The 20276-nt window shown below is 34.0% G+C and overlaps 1 pseudogene; it reads left to right on the forward strand.

The window, feature by feature from the left end:
- The first annotated feature begins 18909 nt into the window (after positions 1-18909).
- LOC143662468 (olfactory receptor 5L1-like) lies at positions 18910-19859 on the forward strand (annotated as a pseudogene).
- Positions 19860-20276: the final 417 nt, after the last annotated feature.

The following is a 20276-nucleotide window of genomic DNA, read 5'->3' on the forward strand; positions in this document are numbered from 1 at the left end:
TGACACAAGAACGTGACCATGCCAAACTTCAAACAAAGCCTAACTCAAAATGGTCATAACCTTAATGTGAAATATTAAACTATGACACTTGAAACAAAAACACAGAAAAAAATTAAAATTTCAGGGTCTAGAGATAGACAAAGATTTCACTGACTTGATGTCAAAAGAGCAATCCATAAAAGCCCAAATTGATAAATTTGTCTTCATCAAGATTAAAACAACACATTGAGTGGGTTCATGGATTTTTATCCCAGATAAATAACTAATATTCTTACTATATCCTTTATGTGAATGTTCATAACTGATTAATAATAGCTAAAAACTAGAGACAACTCACAAGTCCTACAGGGAGTGAATCATTAAACAAGCTGTAATACATCCTTACTATCTCAGCTTCATGGCCACATAGCTCACGAAGTAGTAGAATGGAGGTATTAAGTAGGGACACTAAGTAACTCTGGAGGTGATGTATATGTTCATTATCTTGATGGTTTTGTTGGTTTTACAAGTGATAAAAATGGCAAACTTTAAAAAATTTTATGATATACCTATGCAAAATTTATTGTGTTCAATCATACCTCTTAGAGGGTTTTTTATTAGTAAAAATACCAAGATATTCAACCAAAAGCAAGAGGAAAAAAACAACAAAAGAAACAGACCTCGTTAATACATATATAAAATGTTAAACATTGGACAACATAGAAAGAAAAGGGGAAAAGTAAATAGTAATATAGATAAAAGCTATATAACATAAAAAATACCCAATTAATGAGAATATCATTCATTTTTTGTGGATGTGAATATCCAGAAAACTTTATTTATTTACTGCTAGGAGATTATGTAGATATAATCAAGCCAAAATAGTTAACAAAATTAAATGCTATATTACCTTTTACTAAGATATGTCACTACAGATCTGTGTGTTATGTGTATAAATACATATGCATAAATGTACATATATGAAGTAATTGTTTATATATATCACTCCTTGTGTATATTTCTCCATATATCCCTATCTTCACATATACACACAAACACAGATAGAGGCAGATGTGTGTTATGTATGTCAAAGGGAATTTTGTTCATAGCATTTAAAAGGGGGTAAGGTCAAGGCTGTTATTAGAGCTATACGTTGTAGTCATGTTAATGATAACTAAAAGAGCTGGAGATAAAAGAAACTACCATTAACAAATCGATAAGTGAAATCTCTCAGATATATATTATAGACTATAATGAGAAAGAAGCAAAAAATTTCACAGTATGGAACCGTCAATAATAGTTAAATTGACCTAACATGCAAAATTAAGCTTTACAGCATAATAACATCCATAGTGTATTAGAGTTATTTATAGATGGAAACAAACAAAAAACAAACAAAACAGGTGAGTTTACTTATTAAGTTAGGCAGGTAGGCAGATAGGTAAATAGTAATTAGTTTAAGAAATTTTCATGTCATAGCAGAGGCTGGAAAGTCTTAATTCCATAAGACAGGACAACAGGTTGGAATTTCTACTAGAGACAGATGGAAATCTTGAGGCAGTACTTTTACTTTGTGCCATCAGTTCTTGCACTTAAGATCTCAGACTGACTTTATGAGGCCTACACATATTATGGAGGACAATTTCCTTCATTAAAGTCAACTGACTGTAGACACAAATCACGTCTATGAAATACTTACACAGACATATCTAGGTCAGTGTTGAACATACAACTGACACCATAACGCAATCAAGTAAACATAAAAAATTAACCATAATTCATACTGAAATATTTCCTCACAAATATCACATTTTTAAAAGAATATAGTGAAAATGTCAGACATATTTCATATGCTGGAATATTTGTCAAGGTGGTAAAGACGAATTGGTGGGGTATTGAGCAGAATGGGAAAAAAACATGAATTTTGAAATATAAGATAGAAAATATAACAAAAGTGAAATCTTGAGGAGAAAGATGCTAGCAATTCACTATAAAATGAAAAGCAAGGCTCACTAACTTCTGTCCCTGTAGTTAAAGAAAAATTGAAAGAGAAGAACAAAGACAAAACAACCAAAATAAGCAAACAAAAACAAAAGAAATTTCTGAGGATTCAAGACTTTATATATACACAATTTATTATTTTATTCCATTTGAATGTTTTAAATAATTCAATAAAGCAATATTTAAAATTTCTCCATTGTGTCATCCATGTGAGGAGAGCACTGTAAAAATTGTGGAATGTTAAGAGGCCTATATTATAGATACAATATTCTAATACACATTCCAGTGTGTTAAGATGTAAAGTTAACCAAAAGAGAAAAAGTAGTAATGCATGAAATAAATGAATGAATAAATAAATACTTGCTCCTGGTAAATTCTGATTGTCCTGGACAGTTAATAGACACTATCTATTATACCTTCAAACCCATCAGGGATAATTAAAAAATTGCTTAGAATTTCCTCAAGGAAAGTCTCAAGGTGAAAAATATCCATATGCTATTCTCACTATGCCATGTTAAGAAGCAAAGGAGCCAAGACTAAGGCTTTATTATAGGTGAAGAGATTATTTCTCATGGTGCAATAGATTACCCATATTCATACCATTTCAGTGGCATTTGCAAGATCTCGCTTTCATTCAATTACAAATCCTTAACACAATATTAAGTATTTTGATTCATTGCTATGTGTATTATACTACACAGTTGTCTGAGCACAATAGGATCTCCCTCTTTTTCTTTTCATGTTAATTTTTCAATTATTTTTTCATGGTTGGTTGGCCAAAATCTCACATCTTTAAAACATCAAAAATTTTATTATATAAAATATAATTAAATGAAACATGGAATTCAAAACTGAAAATAAATAATGTTCCATGGGACTTGCATTTTTATGCTTATATAGCCCCAGTCCAGTTATTATTTTGACACTGATAAAGTAGTTTCCATATTTTACAGCCTGGTTATTCCCATATTGAACTCCTTGATCCATAGCTTGAGGGACAAATTTGTAAAATAATGCCATGTATAATGGTTGGAAAAAGTATAAAATATACTTTCTTAAAGATTGCTGTACACTACAATTTCTATAAATTAGATTATAAAATTTAAGTTCTATTTTGTGTGCCCACTGAGGGGATATAAATTTCAAATAAGTTCAGCATATATTAATAGGTTAACTTTTATGTACCAATCACTCTTCTAAATATTGTACACAAATTATGAGCAAAAGAGTCAGGATAGTTGCCTTGCTTGTAGGGGAGAAGTGGATTATGAACATGATAATTAAGTAAATATTGAAGTATAATAGAATGCCCTAGGAGTGTGGTGTATTGAATTGGTACCCCAACTTGGACATGCTCTTGGTCTTGATCTGCTTCCTGGTGGGTGTGGACTCACTGTAAATATGATGTCTGAAGAATATTACTTCAGTTAACATGTAACTCAACTGAATCTGTTTGGGCTATAATCTAGAGTACCAAGGTCCTCTATAAGCTTAATGATATTCAGACATAAAGAGAGAAAGCCAACAGAAAAAGCCCAAGTAAATTAAACCCATAAGAGAAAGGAAAAGACATCATCATGTGCATCATAATGTGAAGGAAAAGCTAATATACTGGTTTGAATCTATTATGTACCCCAGAAAAGCCATGCTTTATTCCTGATCCAATCTTGTATGAGCAGTCATTTCTTTCAATCCTGATTCAGTACTGTAGGTTGGAATCTTGTGATTAGATTTTCTCCTGAGAGATGTGACACACCCAATTGTTGGTATTAACTGTGATTAAATAGAGATATGACTCCACCCATTTCAGATGGGTCTTGATTGGCCTACTGGAATCCTTCAAAAGAGGAAATATTTGGAGAGAGCCAGAAATGATAGAAAGGGCAGAACCTAGAGAATTGACAGAAACCTCACAGCTGACATAAACTTCAAAGTAGAGCGGACACAGATATGGGCAGTTGGAAAATAGAGACAGATATTTTTGAGATGTTTGGAAACCAGCAGACAATACCATGAGATGTTAAACAGGCCAGAACCTGGGGAGAGCCAAGGGAAGCCAAGAGATGAAAGCCAGCCATGGAAAAGGAAAGTGAGGAATATGCACAGGAACAGAGACTGAAAGCAATGGAGTCCAGGAGCAAGGGACCAGTGTACCTTCCCAGATGACAGAGGTGTTACAGATGCATAGGCTTTCTTTGAATTAAGGTATCTTTCCATGGATGACTTTGGATACTTTCACTTTCTTAGAACTTCAAACTTATAACTTATTAAATTCCCCTTTGTAAAGCCATTCTTGTCCTGGAATATTGCATATATCAGATAGCAAAATAACAGCTGAGCACCAGGTATTGGCAGCAGTCAGCCCCAGAATGCCACAGTCTTCATGGAGAAAGCATTATCTTGCTAGGGTCTTGATTTTGGACTACTCCTACCTTCAAAACTGAGACAATAAATTCCAATTGTTTATGCCTACATATTGCACAATATTTGTTTCAGCAGGGAGAAAACTAAGACAGGGGCTATAGACAGAAAAAAGCAGGCAAGGAGAGTTAGCACGCTGAGTGAGATTCAGGAAGAGCTGTAGGTACAGAAGCATTGTTGCAAGGATTCTGATGTTTATCTCCCATCCTGGAATAAAACTTGCAGTGTCCCTGTGTGCACGTGCATGTAAGTGCATTTTCTTGTAAGAATTTTCCATTTATTTTAGTCATCATACTTTTTCCATAAGTATGTTAGAATTTGAGTCAATTCTGTTTATAAAATCTCAGTGCTTCTGAATTTGCTCAAATGTTCCCATTCAAAGCCTAAAAACCCCACTCTTTCCTCATCGGTTCCTTTATTTCATATATGAGTCTATGAGTCTATTAACACACTGTACTTTGTATTTAACTAATATGCAGGATCAACTAAGATCTGTTTTTGTCAAGTCAGCCCATTATGTCTATATCAATAGGTATATAAATTTCTTGATGGCAGCCATAGAAGGTCTCTGGTTTTAACTTTTTCTCCAACTGTCTACTCTTGTTTAATAATATTGCTTACTTATTATATGTACTTATTTCTCTGAAAAACCTAACTAAAAGCTATTTTACAATTATTTTTGGATTCTAGGGATAGAAGACTATTCAATGAAGAATTTAGTTTGTTTCCTCTCTTTCATTGTGTTAACTTTCCTATTTTTTGATCAATATTTATTATGCACTATATATCCATTAATGTTCATTGTTTGATCATCCTACTATGAGAAGCAAAAAAAGATTATGCTCTAATTTTCATATGCTATTTTTAAATGCAAGTAATTTTGCACCTCTTATGGATACATGCCTATAGGAGAGTTATCTCTTTTGGGGATACAGTTGCTTCATGCCAACTCTCACATTTTCCCATGTTTGTTTACACATATTGTTGGAATATTCCTAGGATTCCATTAAAGTTATTAGAATTTAAAATATTCCCTCAGTTCACACATATGAAATAAATTTTCCTGTGTATTTAATGAAATAGAATGAATTCACTTTATCAGAATGACAGATAAAAGTGCATGAATTATTGCTATGTCAGGATGAATGTTACCAAAGTATTTTAACAGAAGACATCTTTTGGATGGTCATAAGGACAATCAAGTAATAATAATATCAAACACTTATTGACTACTCTATTACAAACATTATTCATATCTTAATTAATGTGATAATCACAACAGATCTGTGAGATAGATTCTATTAATACATCCTTTTATCCAGAAGACAAATGGGGGCCTAGAGAGGATAAGTCATATTTACAATTTCACATAGATATTAGACATTAGAGCCAGGTTTCAAACACAGTTGGTTTAGGTCAGGGTCTCACATTCTTATCAATTGCCCTAATCACCTCTTAAAGTCAATCCTTTTCCTTCACTGATATGATCTCTGATATTACAGACAGTAAATCTCCACTCTGTCAGGTGTCATATTAGAAAAGAAGAAACAGCAAGGTATTTAATAAATAGTGAATACATAGAATAGTCTCTGGCTGAGAAACTCAATTCAATGAAGAAATAATTAATGAATTAATAAAGTGACTCATAAAATTAAACAAATCAGTACATTTTGGATGCCTCAAACCAAAAATGGAAAGTTACCACAAAGTGAATGTGGGATATAGTCTGGGTGGGTTTATAATATATTTGAGATTGCAGGGCAGGAATTAGCATTAAGTCATTAAGAACATCCTGAAAAAACAAATAAAAGTAGACACATTCCTATAAGTAAATATTTCTATCCTAAGAAATTCAGCCACCGTCTAGTTAGTATTCCCACACATTTCTGGTATTTAGTGGATGTGCTGTTTTGAAGCTATCATGCACCTCAGAAAAGCCATGTCCTTTAATCCTCACTCAATATAGCTGGGTGGCATCTTTTTATTGTTTCGCTAGAGATGTGACCCACTCAATTGTGGATTTTAACTTCTGATAAGATGGTTTCCATGGAGATATGTCTCCACCCATTCAAGGTGGGTTGCTTACAGGAACCATTTTGGAAAAAGCTCAGAACCAACAGAGCCCACACAGCCAGACACCATTGGAGATGTAGAAAGAAAATGCTGCCCTTGAAGAAGCCTGTAGAGAAAGCTAGCAGATGTTACCATGTGCCTTTTCAGCTGAGAGAGAAACTCCAAATGTTATCTGCCTTCTTGAACCAAGTTAACTTTCCCTGGATGCTGTTCTAATTTGCTAGCTGCCAGAATGCAACACACCAGAGAAAGATTGGCTTTTAATAAAAGGGGATTTATTTTGTTAGTTCTTCAGCAGAAAGGCAGCTAACTTTTGACTGAGGTTCTTTCTTATGTGGAAAGGCACAGGGTGGTCTCTGCTGGTCTTCTCTCCAGGCCTCTGGGTTCCAACGTCTTTTCCTGGGGTGATTCCTTTCTGCATCTCCAAAGGCCTGGCTGAGCTGTGAGTGCTGAGATGAGGTATGCCAAGCTGCTTGACCTCTCTCATTTGAGTACTGGCCAATTAAGTCAAACATCATTCATTGCAGCAGATACACTTCCTAGCCAACTGCAGATGTAAATCAGCAGCATATGAGGTTCATTTACCATTGGCTCATGTCCACAGCAACAGAACTAGGTGCCTTCACCTGGCCAAGTTGACAACTGAATCTAACTACCACAGATGCCTTATTTTGGACTTTTTTTTTAGCTTTGCCTTAATTTGGAGATGTTCACAGCCTTAAGACTGTAAACCTGCAACTAAATAAATTCTCCTTTTCAAAAGCCATTCCATTGCTGGTATATTGCATTCCAGAAGGTTTTATAAATGAAATCAGTAGGTATATAGTGTGACTTTCAACACTATGTAGTATAAGAATTTAGGAACTTTTGAATATGAGACAGGCAAACATGGTAAGACACATTTTTGTATTTCATAATGGTGATATGAACACCGGTTCACAGGCAATCATCAGAAACAGTATACAAAGCTCTGCAATTCATCATGAATTCTGAAAAAATTGTATTGCAATAGTACACTCATAGATTTTTATACACCTTGTTTGCATTGAAAAGACATTTTGTCCCAAGACAGGGTAGTTTTCTTGAAAACTCAATGCTATACTCCAGAGATAAATGATTGCTTCAGAAAATTTAATGAACATGGACCCCAGAGACAAAGAAAAATACATAAAGCCTTTAACATTTTTCATTATGGCATCTTTAGCAACAGGGGAAGTAATGGCAATCCCACAGGCATGTTGGTTGGACTAAGGTGGTTATTTGAGAAGGAGTATAATTGATATTTGGGGGAGCTTGAAGGTTGTTTTCATTTTTTATCTCATGGAGTTAATTAAATATAGATGTGAGTGGAGAGAGAACTGTAAAAGATGACTTAAATTAGGCAGAGAGATATTTTTAAGTCCATAATAGAAATAATTTTTCCCCTTGAGTATTATTTAAATAGTTTAGATAGGAAATGAAAACAATTTAGTCTGCAGAACCAAATATTCTGCAACAGCTATTAGTATGAGAAGGAAAACAGTACAAAAAAATGAAAAGCATGCACTATTTTGTTTTTTTCAGTATCACACTAACACCACCTTTTTCAATTTTCTAAAGCTGCAGGAATGCAATAAACAAAAAAATGGGTTTTTACAATAGGGATTTATTAATTTGCAAATTTGCAGTTCTAAGGCCATGAAAATTTCCCAATTAAGGCATCGATAAGATGATAGCATTGTGGAAGAAAAGCCGATGACATGTAGGATTCCTCTGTCACAAAGGCAGGCAGATGGATGCTGTCTGCTATTCCTTTTCCCTGGGTTCCTTTGTCAGATAGCAAGGCATGTGGTTAAAGAACCACTCCTGGTTCTCATTGCTTTCAGCTTCTGGTTCCAGTGGCCTGCTCTTTGAGCTTCTATGGGTGTTTCACTTTCTGAGTTCTCTTGGCTCTTCTGTTTTTTTTCTTCTTACAAAGGACCCCATAAGGAATTAAGGCCCATCAAAAATTGGGTGGGTCACATCTCATTTGAAATAACATAATCAAAAGTTCCCACCACAATAAGTCTGCACCCACAAGAATGGATTAAAAGTACATGGCTTTTTCTGGGGTCCATAACAGCTCCAAACTATCACATCATCAATGGAACCTGGATATGAAAGCATGGAGTTTCTCTTAACAGTCACCTTGTTGGTAAAGTTGGTACTAAGAGATCTCAGAACTGTTTATGGAGAGACCAGATATGTGAACAACCTCTGAAGTGGAAAGGAGTGGGATTATTTTATCCTTGTGTAACTCACTGTAATATATCTTTTGATGGTAGGGCTTCTCACACTTGGTCATATAGAGCAATTTGGGCCAGATTACTCTTTGTTGTGGGGGATTGTCTTATACACACCTGCAGCATGTCTGGCAACACCAGTGGCTTCTGTCCACCAGATACCAACAACATTTCACTCAGTTGTCTTGAGAAAAAAAATTGTTTCCAGTTACTGCTGATGACCATTGAAGAGTAAAGCTACTCCTCAGTGAGAACCACAGCTTTGTGTATGTAATGACCTGATTTTTAACATTTACTCTTGAAAATTGGAAATACATTTGCAATGTTATGTAATACCTTGGACCCAATTATCCTGGTCAGAGAACACAGAAAACAATATCAGAGAAATCATGTTTGTTTTCAGGCAAGGATTTCTCTATGTATATATCCTTGACTTCTTCTAAATCAACTGAAAAATTGGGAAATAATTTGTTGTGTTAGTTTTTAGTCCAGATTCTCTCCCTGACCCCAATCATTCAACTGATACCTCTACAGACCTATATATACTACCCAAGAGTCAGGAAGAAGAGTGTCCTTATTCTCTATTTGCTGTGTTTTAGAACTTGAAAGAATCTACTAATTAATTTAAAACCTTATATTCTTCCCCTACTCTACCCCATGAATTCTTCTGTTTTTTTTTTTTTGAGAATTCGAGAAAGTTAATTTGTTCCTGTTTAATAGAAAATGGAGATAAAATATTTACAATTCAAAGATGTTGTGATGGATAAATATAAATTGCAGTTTATGCATATAATGTATGTATATTATGCATGCATACTATTCTGTCTGTATGTCCTGGCTTACCATTTAACCTTTGCAATATTATTACAGTCATTTTTCAGGTCATCATAAATTATCATTTTAATAGCTGCAAGTTTTCCATCATGTATATGTACCATAATTTTGATCATTTCCCTCTTATTTGACATTTACATCTAAATTTTGATATCATAAATAATGGAGTGGTACACCAGTAGGCATTTTTTAAGTAGGCTTTTTTGATAATAATTTTCTATTCACATCTTTGATAAATTCTTGGACTAAAATGAAAGCAGTGAAATAATTTTGTCAGAAATGTCTGTTTAAGGTTTCAGGGTCACAGTGACAAGAGTCATAGTTATAGGAAGCTACTTAAGAGTATCCAATTCCTAAACCCTAACCAATACTGAAGAGTATAATTAACAAAATCACTCTGCTAATGTTTTAGGAAAAATGCTAGTGTAGAGTAAAAAAATCTATTTTCTATATCTACCAATATATTTAAAAAGCTGACTAAGCAATTTTAAATAAGTATTTATCCCATAACTTTAATGAAAAAGCTTAGAGAATCATGTTATATATTATATGCATTATTTTCTAGAATTACAGGTTTGAATAATCAATTGAAGGACTTTTGGGGAAAAATGGATAAGAAACAATGGAGCAATAAATCTAATTATATAAAATACACAATATTCTTTCTATTGAGTTGAAGTCAATCACTAGGTTTTGAAAGATGAAGGTAAGAATTTTATAGGCTATTGCAGCTGTTAATATTTTTACTGATTTTTCTGTGATATCTTAACTAAACTGTGAGTCATGTGCATCTGTATTCTATTACTTTTGAACTTTTTCTAATCATCACAGAAGCAATTCCTATTTATTTGTTGTCAAAATAAACTGTTGTCATTATTCTGATCTGTTTTCTGGGGATAATACAAGCTGAATTTTGGGTCTTATCATGGAAAATGATGTTTAGTTTGGGAATTTTTTTCTTTTTTCCAAGCCTAAATAAGGCGGGGATATGGTGAAAGGAAACTGCAGCACTGTATGTGAGTACATTCTCTTGGGATAATCAACCCTCCTGAGCTGAGCATCTTCATCTTCCTCGTGTTCCTTCTCATCTATGGAGCCACAGTGGCAGTTGACCTGGGCATAACCACAGTGAGACAGATCTGCTCTCAGCTTCATACACTCATGTACTTTTTCCTTAGCCATTTGTCCCTTTTGGATTTCTGCTATTCCACCAAAATTGTTCCTAAGGTGCTGGTCATTATCTTAGAAAAGGGGGAAAAAAACAATTTCTGTTCTGGGATACACAGTACAATTTTTCTTCTTTTCCACAAGTGCGGTCACTGGGCTCATCATACTGGCTGTGATGGTCTATGACCACCTTATGGCCATCTGTCACTCACTAATGTCCATAGTTATCATGTCCCAGAAGTGGACATGTACTAGGAAACCAAAATATTCATGTGGAACTCTTTATTACCATTGCTTTATGGCAGTGGTCTCGAATTGAACTCACAACATCTCTGACTTATACCTTTGATGCCAATATCAGCCTTGAAGGGGCTATTTCTTGTTCATTTCATTTGATTTTTGGTAAATAAGGATTAATATTTAGCTGAATAATATACAAAATGAAGAATAATAATAACATAGCTATAGATTCTCTTACAAACTGTGCCAATGTCACTAGCTATGATTTTAGACAAATCTCCATAAATTCTGTGGACACAAGTTCATCAATAAAATTTATTTTGAAAGACATGACATTGCAAAGAACAAATTTCAATTCATTCTCAACTTAATCCTTAATAAACCCATTAATAATCTAATTAAAAGATAGGGACAGTGTGTCCAAGTACTTGCTTACATGCTTTGAGATCCTTCACACTGTGCACTCTTCTTCTCTATGTCCATTACTATTTCATGGTTAAACTCTTGTATGATTCAATGCAATTAAGTATACCTACCTTAAATAAACTTTGTTAATTAATCTGTTAAATAATGATATTATTCCTGTTAATTTAAAAATATATCCTATCTCAGAGACATCAGCATGGATCAAAATATATCTTAAAATCAATGAAATATGGTGTTCTAGTTTGCTAGCTGTTGGAACATAATATACCAGAAACTGAACGGCTTAAGTTACAAATTTATGATTTTAAGGCCAATTAAAGAAAGACTATAGAAATGTCCAGTCTAAGGGACCCAGGGAAAGATAACATTCAGGGTTTCTCTCTCAGCTGGAAGGGCACATGGGGAAGTCTGCTAGCTTTCTCCTCTGGCTTCGTGTTTCATGAAGCTGCCCAAGAAGCATTTTCCTTCTTCATTACCAAAAGTCACTGGCTGGTGGACTCCCTGCTTCATGGTTCTGTGGTGTTCTGAAGCTTTCTCTAAAATACTTATTTCAGAGGATTCCAGTAAACTAATTATGACCCAATAGAATAGGTGGAGACACAAATAGACCAAATCAAGTTTAATACCCACAATTGATTGAGTCACATCTCCATGAAGATAACCTAATCAAATTTCCAAGCTATAGTGCTGAATAGGGACTAGAAGAAATCATTGCTCCCACAATATTGATTAGGATTAAAACATGGCTTTTCTAGTGCACATAATTTTTTTCAAACCAGCACAATTGGCATTGAATCAGGAATGTCAGGAAAAAGAAAAACTATTGAGTCCAGATTGTATTATGTATTTTAAATTGAATTTTCATTGCTCACTCAAGATATGGTTGCATTTAAATTTGTGATTTTTGATTCTTACGCCAAATATGGAAGGCCACTATATGAAAGAAGAAAGATCAAAAGACTGGAAGATAAGACAATACTGGAGATCCAGACCTAAGTGTAGCAATTAATATACAGATTTGAAAAATGAACATGTTCTTATTCTTAGCAGGTAAAGCATTATACTTATCTCAAATGTTTTACATGATAAAAATAAGGCTAAGAGATCTTCAATACACTTAATAACATACACTTTGGGGTACGTAAATGGGTGAGGAAAATACATAGATGAAAGAAAAATAGTGTGTAATCTCAAGGAAATCAAAGATGAAGTCACATAAATGTGTCAGAGACATGCACAGAACACTATACATATCTCAGACTGTGGTCTTAGAAATAAGTAAAGAGTGGATGATGAACAGAAATCATGACTACCAAAGTTATGAACTTGTCCCAAAGGAGTTAGATCATGTTTCTTTCAATACTTTTCATCTCAAGAGTTTTCCATGGATGAACTAAAAACCAGGTTGATAAGATATTGCACAAATGTGTAGATATGTTGAAATAGGCATGGAATTATGTACCCCACAAAAGGCATGTTCAAGACTCAATCTGCATTTCTGTAGAAGCGTACCAATTTTTAAATAGTGTATCTGAATATATTAAGGTCTATCAGAGTGTTAACTCATTTATGAGCAGTATTCTCAATGATCCTATTTTGCCATGTTATGAGGGTGGGCCTTAATCCATATGAGTGGAAGCCTCATAAATATGAGAAATTCAGACCAGAGAAGTCAGAAGGGCCCAGGGGAAGCTACAAAGGAGATCTCCGCATAATGGGGGACTGCCATCACTAGAAATCCAGGAGAAAGTATAGCATGTTGATTCCTTGCTGTTGGACTCATAACCTTCAAAACCATGTGTTTCAGTTTCTTAACTACTAAAAAATTATCATACAATGGATTGGATTAAACAATAGGACTTATTGGCTCACAATATGAGGCTATGAGAAGTCTAAAATTGAAATATCAGCAAGGTCATGCTTTCTCCTTAGACTGTGGCATTCTGTGGCTGGTGACCAGTGAATGTAGATCCTTAGATTTCTGTCACATGCCAATCCTCATGGAGTTGATTACTCCTTTCTCTGCAGATTCCATTGACCTCCAGCTTCTGGCTGTTCCCTGTGGCTTTTTCTATTTTATTCTGAATTTCATTTTGCTAAAAGGACACTATTAGTCTGAGTTAAAGCTCAACCTTGTTCAGTTGAGTCATACCTATAAGGAAGTATCACCTTGAAGCGATCTTATTTACAATGGGTCAACATTCTTATGAATCTGAACTAGGAACATGTCCAAACTGCACCCAATTCAATCTACCAAACTGTGAGACCAAAAGAAACAATTGTTTAGGCCAATCAATTTATTTGTTAGATAGGTTTTAATAAAATAAGATTATATATATATATTTCTTAATATTTATGGACCAAAAAGTTCTACAGAAAAAAATGGTGAGAAATAAGGTTAATAGAGTGGGACTTGGATGCCATATTTAGGAACTTGAGCATATACCTATATGACTGGGAGTCACATACGTTTACATACTGGGGAATGATTTGCTTATGAGAGCTTTCACTTATTTATTTTATTTTAATTTAATTTATACTTATTTTGATTTCATAATATTTGGAAGAGTTAATTCATTCACAGATTCTACTTTGTTTCTTTTTTCTCAGTTTTATACAAAATTCCAAGCATATCTTTCTAGAGATATGTATGCAAATTCAAACAAATATATAAATGCAAGTTGATTTCTTTTCCAATCATTTTAGTGGCAGTATGATGGGCAGGTATAAGAAGAAAAGTCTGTAGGCATAAAGGCCAATTCAGAAGTTATTGAATAACATAAGTTTGAAATAATTAAAATAAGATTTACAGAAATATTAGTGGTGAGTGTGAAAGTAGAATCAAGAATTCAGTGGAAGCATTGGATGTTAAGGGAATGCAGAATTCTGTATGAATTTGGTGAAAAATAAATGATAAATCAGAAGCAATGATGAGATAATGCAATGCTGTGAATAGTAGACAATCTATATATTTAACAGGGATCTGGGATGTTTGCAATAACTTTAGATACCGCAATAATAGTGGTTTTACTCCAGATGTAGCTTCTTCTGGGGACACTGAGGAAGCAAATTCCCAACATTTTTATCCTATCATTATCATACATGAAGAGATGTTTTGCACCTAAGACCCTTGGCAGGAAAATTACTAAGTAGCAGAAGGACCTGAAGGCTGGATTTACCCTCTTCCCCAGTGTAGGTGGTTTTAAGGAGGGGGTGATTATGTCTTGCAGAGGACAGGACAGGAAGAAACTTCAGAAATATTTTTTAATAAATTAAACACACAACTTCTGTTATGATTGCTTATTTCACTATAATTTTTGGAGACTATGAGATGATCATAGAGAACAGAGTGAATGCTTTTAAACTTTTAGCTAACTTTTGTCTAAAATGTTTCTGAAACTGCTATTTTTTTCCTTCAGGGTTTCTAAGAAACCCATATTATGGCATGTTTTAGTTTATTAAAGCAGGCAGAATGCAATATACCAGAAGCGGAATGTTTTTTAAACAGGGAATTTATTCAGTTACAATTTTACAGTTGTAAGGTCTTAAAAATGTTCAAACAATGGCATTCAGGGAAAGAAACCTTGACTTTTAATGTCCAATAGGTCCAGAACACCTGATTCAAGTGGGAAGGCATATAGCTAGTTTTCATTGGTCCTTTTGCTTCTAGTTTTCAGAGTGCTTCCCTGGCAGTGTTTTCTTTCTGCATCTCCAAAGGTCTCTCTCTGTATTGGCTCTGACATTTTTTACAAACTGTTTCCTCCTAAAAAACTCAAGTAAGTGTCCCTACCTTGAATGAGTGTAGATATATCTCCATGGAAACTGCCTAATCAAAAGCTTCCACTCACAATTGGTTGAGTCACATCTCCATGTAAATGACCTAATCAAAAAGATCCCACTGAACAATATTGAATCAGGATTAAAGAACATGGTTTTTGGGGGGTGTAAAACAGTTTCAAATGGGCAGACAGCATAAAACAGCAGTTAATATTAATTGTTTGTTTTGAGGTCAGTGGATAATAAAGCAACAAGAGATTTTCACTACAGTCCTGGAATGGTAATGAGTGGAAGTAAGTACAATAGTCTTAGCAGTTTTGCCCAACAAGCTCTCCAGAGCCAGGAAGTGGGCTACCTTTTGTCTGTAGATTCATCAGCTGTTCTGAAACTTATCTCCACCAGTTTCTACTTATCATCTTTGCCACCTTTAATTAGATGAGCATCTTACTCATCAATCTTACCTCTTAGATGTTCATCATTGTTATAACTGTAGCTCTTATTAGTCACAGTAAAGTATTCCTTTGCAACAATACAAAAATATATAAATACCCTTTGATTTTCCATGGTAATAAATCTCTATGTGATATTTGTGCATATTGAATTATTGTTTCAATTATTACTACACAACTATCAGTACTACACTATATTCAAAAACATAAAAATATTTTATATTTTGGTTAAATTTTCAGGAAGTCTAAAAAACATCATTGGAATGTATCTCTTAATGATATTGATGCAGCAGACTTATTTTTTCTTTATTTCAAATAGTTACATTATCCATGGACATATATGTTTTTGCTGGAATAATACAATATTCAGCATCCTTAAAGTTGAACATATTGAAACAAAGATTTGAATAGAATTACATTGTTATTTTTTAAAAGCAATCACTTATTTTTTAAACATAATCCACATAATATGTCAAAATTTTCAATCATTCACCATCATTGAATATTTCAATAATTAATTAACTATGATTATGCATTTATCTTTTTTCATTGAAGGGAAATTTGGCCATCTCTTATTCTTCAAAACAAGTTTGCGTGCAGTCATTTAAAGGCATTTACTATCTCAGTTTCTGAATTTATATCAAAAGGGCTTTAGTGTGATTTATTAAATGATTTAATAGTTTATTAAACACTATTTATTAAATAGTGTTATTTATTAAACAGCTTATTAAAAGCTGTTATATAAATAACAGCTTGCAAAATTTCATTCACTTTGCTCTTCTTTAAAAAATATACTCAAACTTCTGCCTTCAATTTAGGAGGTAGAAATCTAGAAAGATATTTGCTCCCACTCATACAGCATATAAAGCTAGATATTCTGCAATATCAAAAATTTCCAGGGACCATCACATAACTGAGGACATTTGGCATCTAACCAACACATGCATGGAATTACCAGTGATAGCATCTACTTCTGTGAGAGGGAGAAGAACCTGGAGAGATATTCTCTCTGAGATACAAGTACAAATGGAAGAACTAAAGTTAAGGTGATTAGGCATTTTTGAATTTTTGACAAAAAGGAGACTATATTGGAACAGGGACTCCAAATGTAGAGATATAATTTGATGAAAACTGGAAAATAGTATGGTGCTATGACTTAAACTTTGGCAAATCTATACCTTTCTATGCCTCAGTCATCCCCAATGGGTGGGCAAATGAAGAGCTGATATCTTGTTCAGATATAATGATAATTACAAATTTAAACTAGTGTAATATTTAGGGTCTGTTAATGAGTTTTAAGAAGATCAAATGAGTAAATATTTGTCTAGCATATACAGAGTACTCAGTTATGTATGTTATTAAAATAATTTTCTGCCAAGGGACACATTATAATTCTGGTATTTGAAGGAATTCCAGTGTGGCTTTAAAAGACCTTATAACTGGTGGGAGATAGAGATTTTATAGTACTATGAGGATGGGTAAAATTCTTTTAAGATATTTATGTAATTTCAAAATGATAATATAAGCTGTGGCTCACATATATAATACTGGGATGTAGAATTCCATAATTAACCAAGAAATTTGGAAGGAGGTGTGTGTGGTTTTAAATAATTGTTTTCAAGTTTAGTACTAAATCTTTTTCCAAATGATATGCCCAAGTAACTAGTTTGCATCACTGCATCTTCTACTTTCTATAGAGTTATTTTTATTTTTAAGTTTTAAGTTTTTTTTTATTCCACAAACAATAATAATTGTTTAGGGAATTTAAGATACCCAGTTCCCAGGAGTATAATCAAGGTATAAAGTCTTAGTTATTGTGCACATATCCTGACATCTTCAGGATCAGGGAGGATATTCCTGTTCATCAGATTTGTTTGCTGAAACTAGACTCAAGTAACTTGAAAATGGAAATGAATATATTTTCTAAGCTAAAATTATTTTTTAAAGTATGTCTAATTCAATTCTTTTAATTAGAGAGTTTTTAGCAGAACTCATATTATGAGACATTTATGCCATGAAATATTTATTTTGGCATTAAAAGATGGTCGTGAGAAACTGGCACAATTTCTTCTGAACACCAAACACTGGATGACATATGTTAGTGTGAGAAATAATGCAGATGAAAGAAAGTGATATATCTTTTCTTTATCGCTTTCCTCTTTCATATCCTTCCCTTCTTCTTTCACACCAATTTCCTCATGGAATCTAGGAAAAATGTCATGGGGAGCCTGCTTAATTGTCACATTAATTTGGAAAAAATTCTAGCTTGCATGACTTTTAATCTAGCCTCTCTTTGTTCAATTTTCATTGCACACATGTGTAAAGTCAGGTATATACTCTTCTTGTAACCTAATGTGGGGCAATAGTAGGGCAATTTCTAGGTCAAAAAGTAAAAAGGTAATTGAGATTAGGAAGAATTTTATTGAGAATGGGTGAAGGTTAAAATAATATAACCATGAGCTGGTCATGAAGAGTCAGGGAGATGTGTCCTATCTCTGAGAAAGGAAACATATTATTTTGAAATTTCTATTACATTTACCACAATCTAATTTCCTGCTATTGGCCTAAAAAAATGGAAGAATAGTTTCCAAGTTCATACTCATTTTTTCCCTCTGGGCCAGGCAAATAATTCACATATTATTTATTAAGTAGAGGTGAAATTCTAACTTCAGGACTACTCTTTGTTCCCATTTCTTTCAATTTATTCCAAGATTTGGAAAAAATTCCAGGTTGTGTGACTTTTAATCTAGCCTCTCTTTGTTCAATTTTCATTGCACACATGGGTAAAGTCAGGTATATACTCTTCTTGTAACCTAAGATCTCACATACCCCAACAATGGAATTGCAGAGAAACTTACCTGGGTAAATTCATGTTACTGATAGAATGAATTTTTTTTTACCAAAGTGTATATTACATAGTATCACAATAGCCATGATTGGATAAAGCTTATTAAGTTTTTCAAAGAATAGGTGTGTTAATTTTCATGGGGTGCTAAGCATATCATCAGATCTCTTTAAAGTAGAACTTCTCAATTCTATTGTGATAATAAGTGTGGAGGCCCATGTATGGCTTCTCTTGATGCAAAAATTATTTTTGATCAGTAAGCTCCACTGAGGTGTTCCACAATTGGAATAAATTGAGTTTCTTTTATAACTCATAAAAACAGGATTTGATATCAATACTCCATTTCTCTGAAGTTAATATAAAATAATTTTCCCTCCATTTGTCTCTTCCTAGGAGATAGACAAAATGTTTCACTGAACATGAAATAGAATGGCTAATGGAGAAGGGAAACTGCAGCACTGTGTCTGAGTTCATTCTATTAGGATTATCAGATGTTCCTGAGCTGAGCATCTTCCTCTTCCTCGTGTTCCTTCTCATCTATGGAGTCATAGTGATGGGCAACCTGGGCATGATCACAGTGATCCATGTCAGTTCTCATCTTCATACCCCATGTACTTTTTCCTTAACCACTTGTCCCTTGTGGATTTCTGCTACTTCACCATCATTGTGCCTAAAATGCTGGCCAATATCTTGAGCAAAGACAAAGCCATTTCCTTCTTGGGATGCATGGCACAATTGTATTTATTTTGTACTTATGCAATCACTGAAGTGTTCCTGCTGGCTGTGATGGCTTATGATCACTATGTGGTCATCTGTAACCCACTGCTGTACATGATTATTATGTCCAGGAGGCTCTGTTTGGGACTGGTGTTTGCCTGCTATCTCTGTGGAGCAGTGTGTTCTCTGATTCACATTTGTTTAGCTCTTGAGATCCCATCTTATAGATCAAATGTGATTAACCACTTCTTCTGTGATCTACCCCCTCTCTTATCTCTTGCCTGCTCTGATGTATCTATAAATGAATTGCTGCTGTTTATTGTGGCCACTTTCAATGAAATCATCACCATCGTGGTCATCCTCACCTCCTATTTTCTTATTCTCATCAACATCCTGAGGATGAACTCTGCAAAGGGAAGGTGAAAAGCCTTTTCCACTTGTGCCTCCCACTTCACAGCTATAATTATCTTCCATGGGACAATCCTTTTCATTTATTGCAGGCCAAGTTCTGACTATAGTCTGGAAACTGATAAAGTGGCCACAGTGTTCTATACTGTAGTGATTCTCATGCTGAACCCCCTGATCTATAGCCTGAGGAACAAGGATGTGAAAGCAGCTCTCAGGAAAATGGTGGGATTCAAATTACTTTCTGCAGGGCTAATTTCTTAGCTCTATTCAGAGTTTCAAAAGGAAGCTACAAGGAGAAGAGTATGTTTTAGTGGATGTGAATAAAATGCCAAAGAAGGAAGGACATTAAAATCTAGGGAATTATGTATCCTTTTCAGATGACTACTTGTGTTAAGTACTTTGTATTCCACTTTATTGGTCATAACATAATAAATCTGCTTGTCACCTTTGTTTCTCTTCTCCTATCCATAAGTGTTTTGAATGGTTTTTTAGTGGTAATGTTATGCTTCAAGATTTTGGTTTTAGGTAATGTCAACCTATCTCTAACAAATGCACATAAAGAGACACTTCTTTCCATCACTGTTAATGGTTGCATTGAATTGACTTCATTTTTCTTCAGGGGTTTCCCATGTACTTATCTGTATTTGTGAGCATTACTTTTCATTCTTCTTATTATTT

The sequence above is a fragment of the Tamandua tetradactyla genome, chromosome 18, assembly GCF_023851605.1.
Source record: "Tamandua tetradactyla isolate mTamTet1 chromosome 18, mTamTet1.pri, whole genome shotgun sequence".
Classification (NCBI taxonomy): domain Eukaryota; kingdom Metazoa; phylum Chordata; class Mammalia; order Pilosa; family Myrmecophagidae; genus Tamandua; species Tamandua tetradactyla.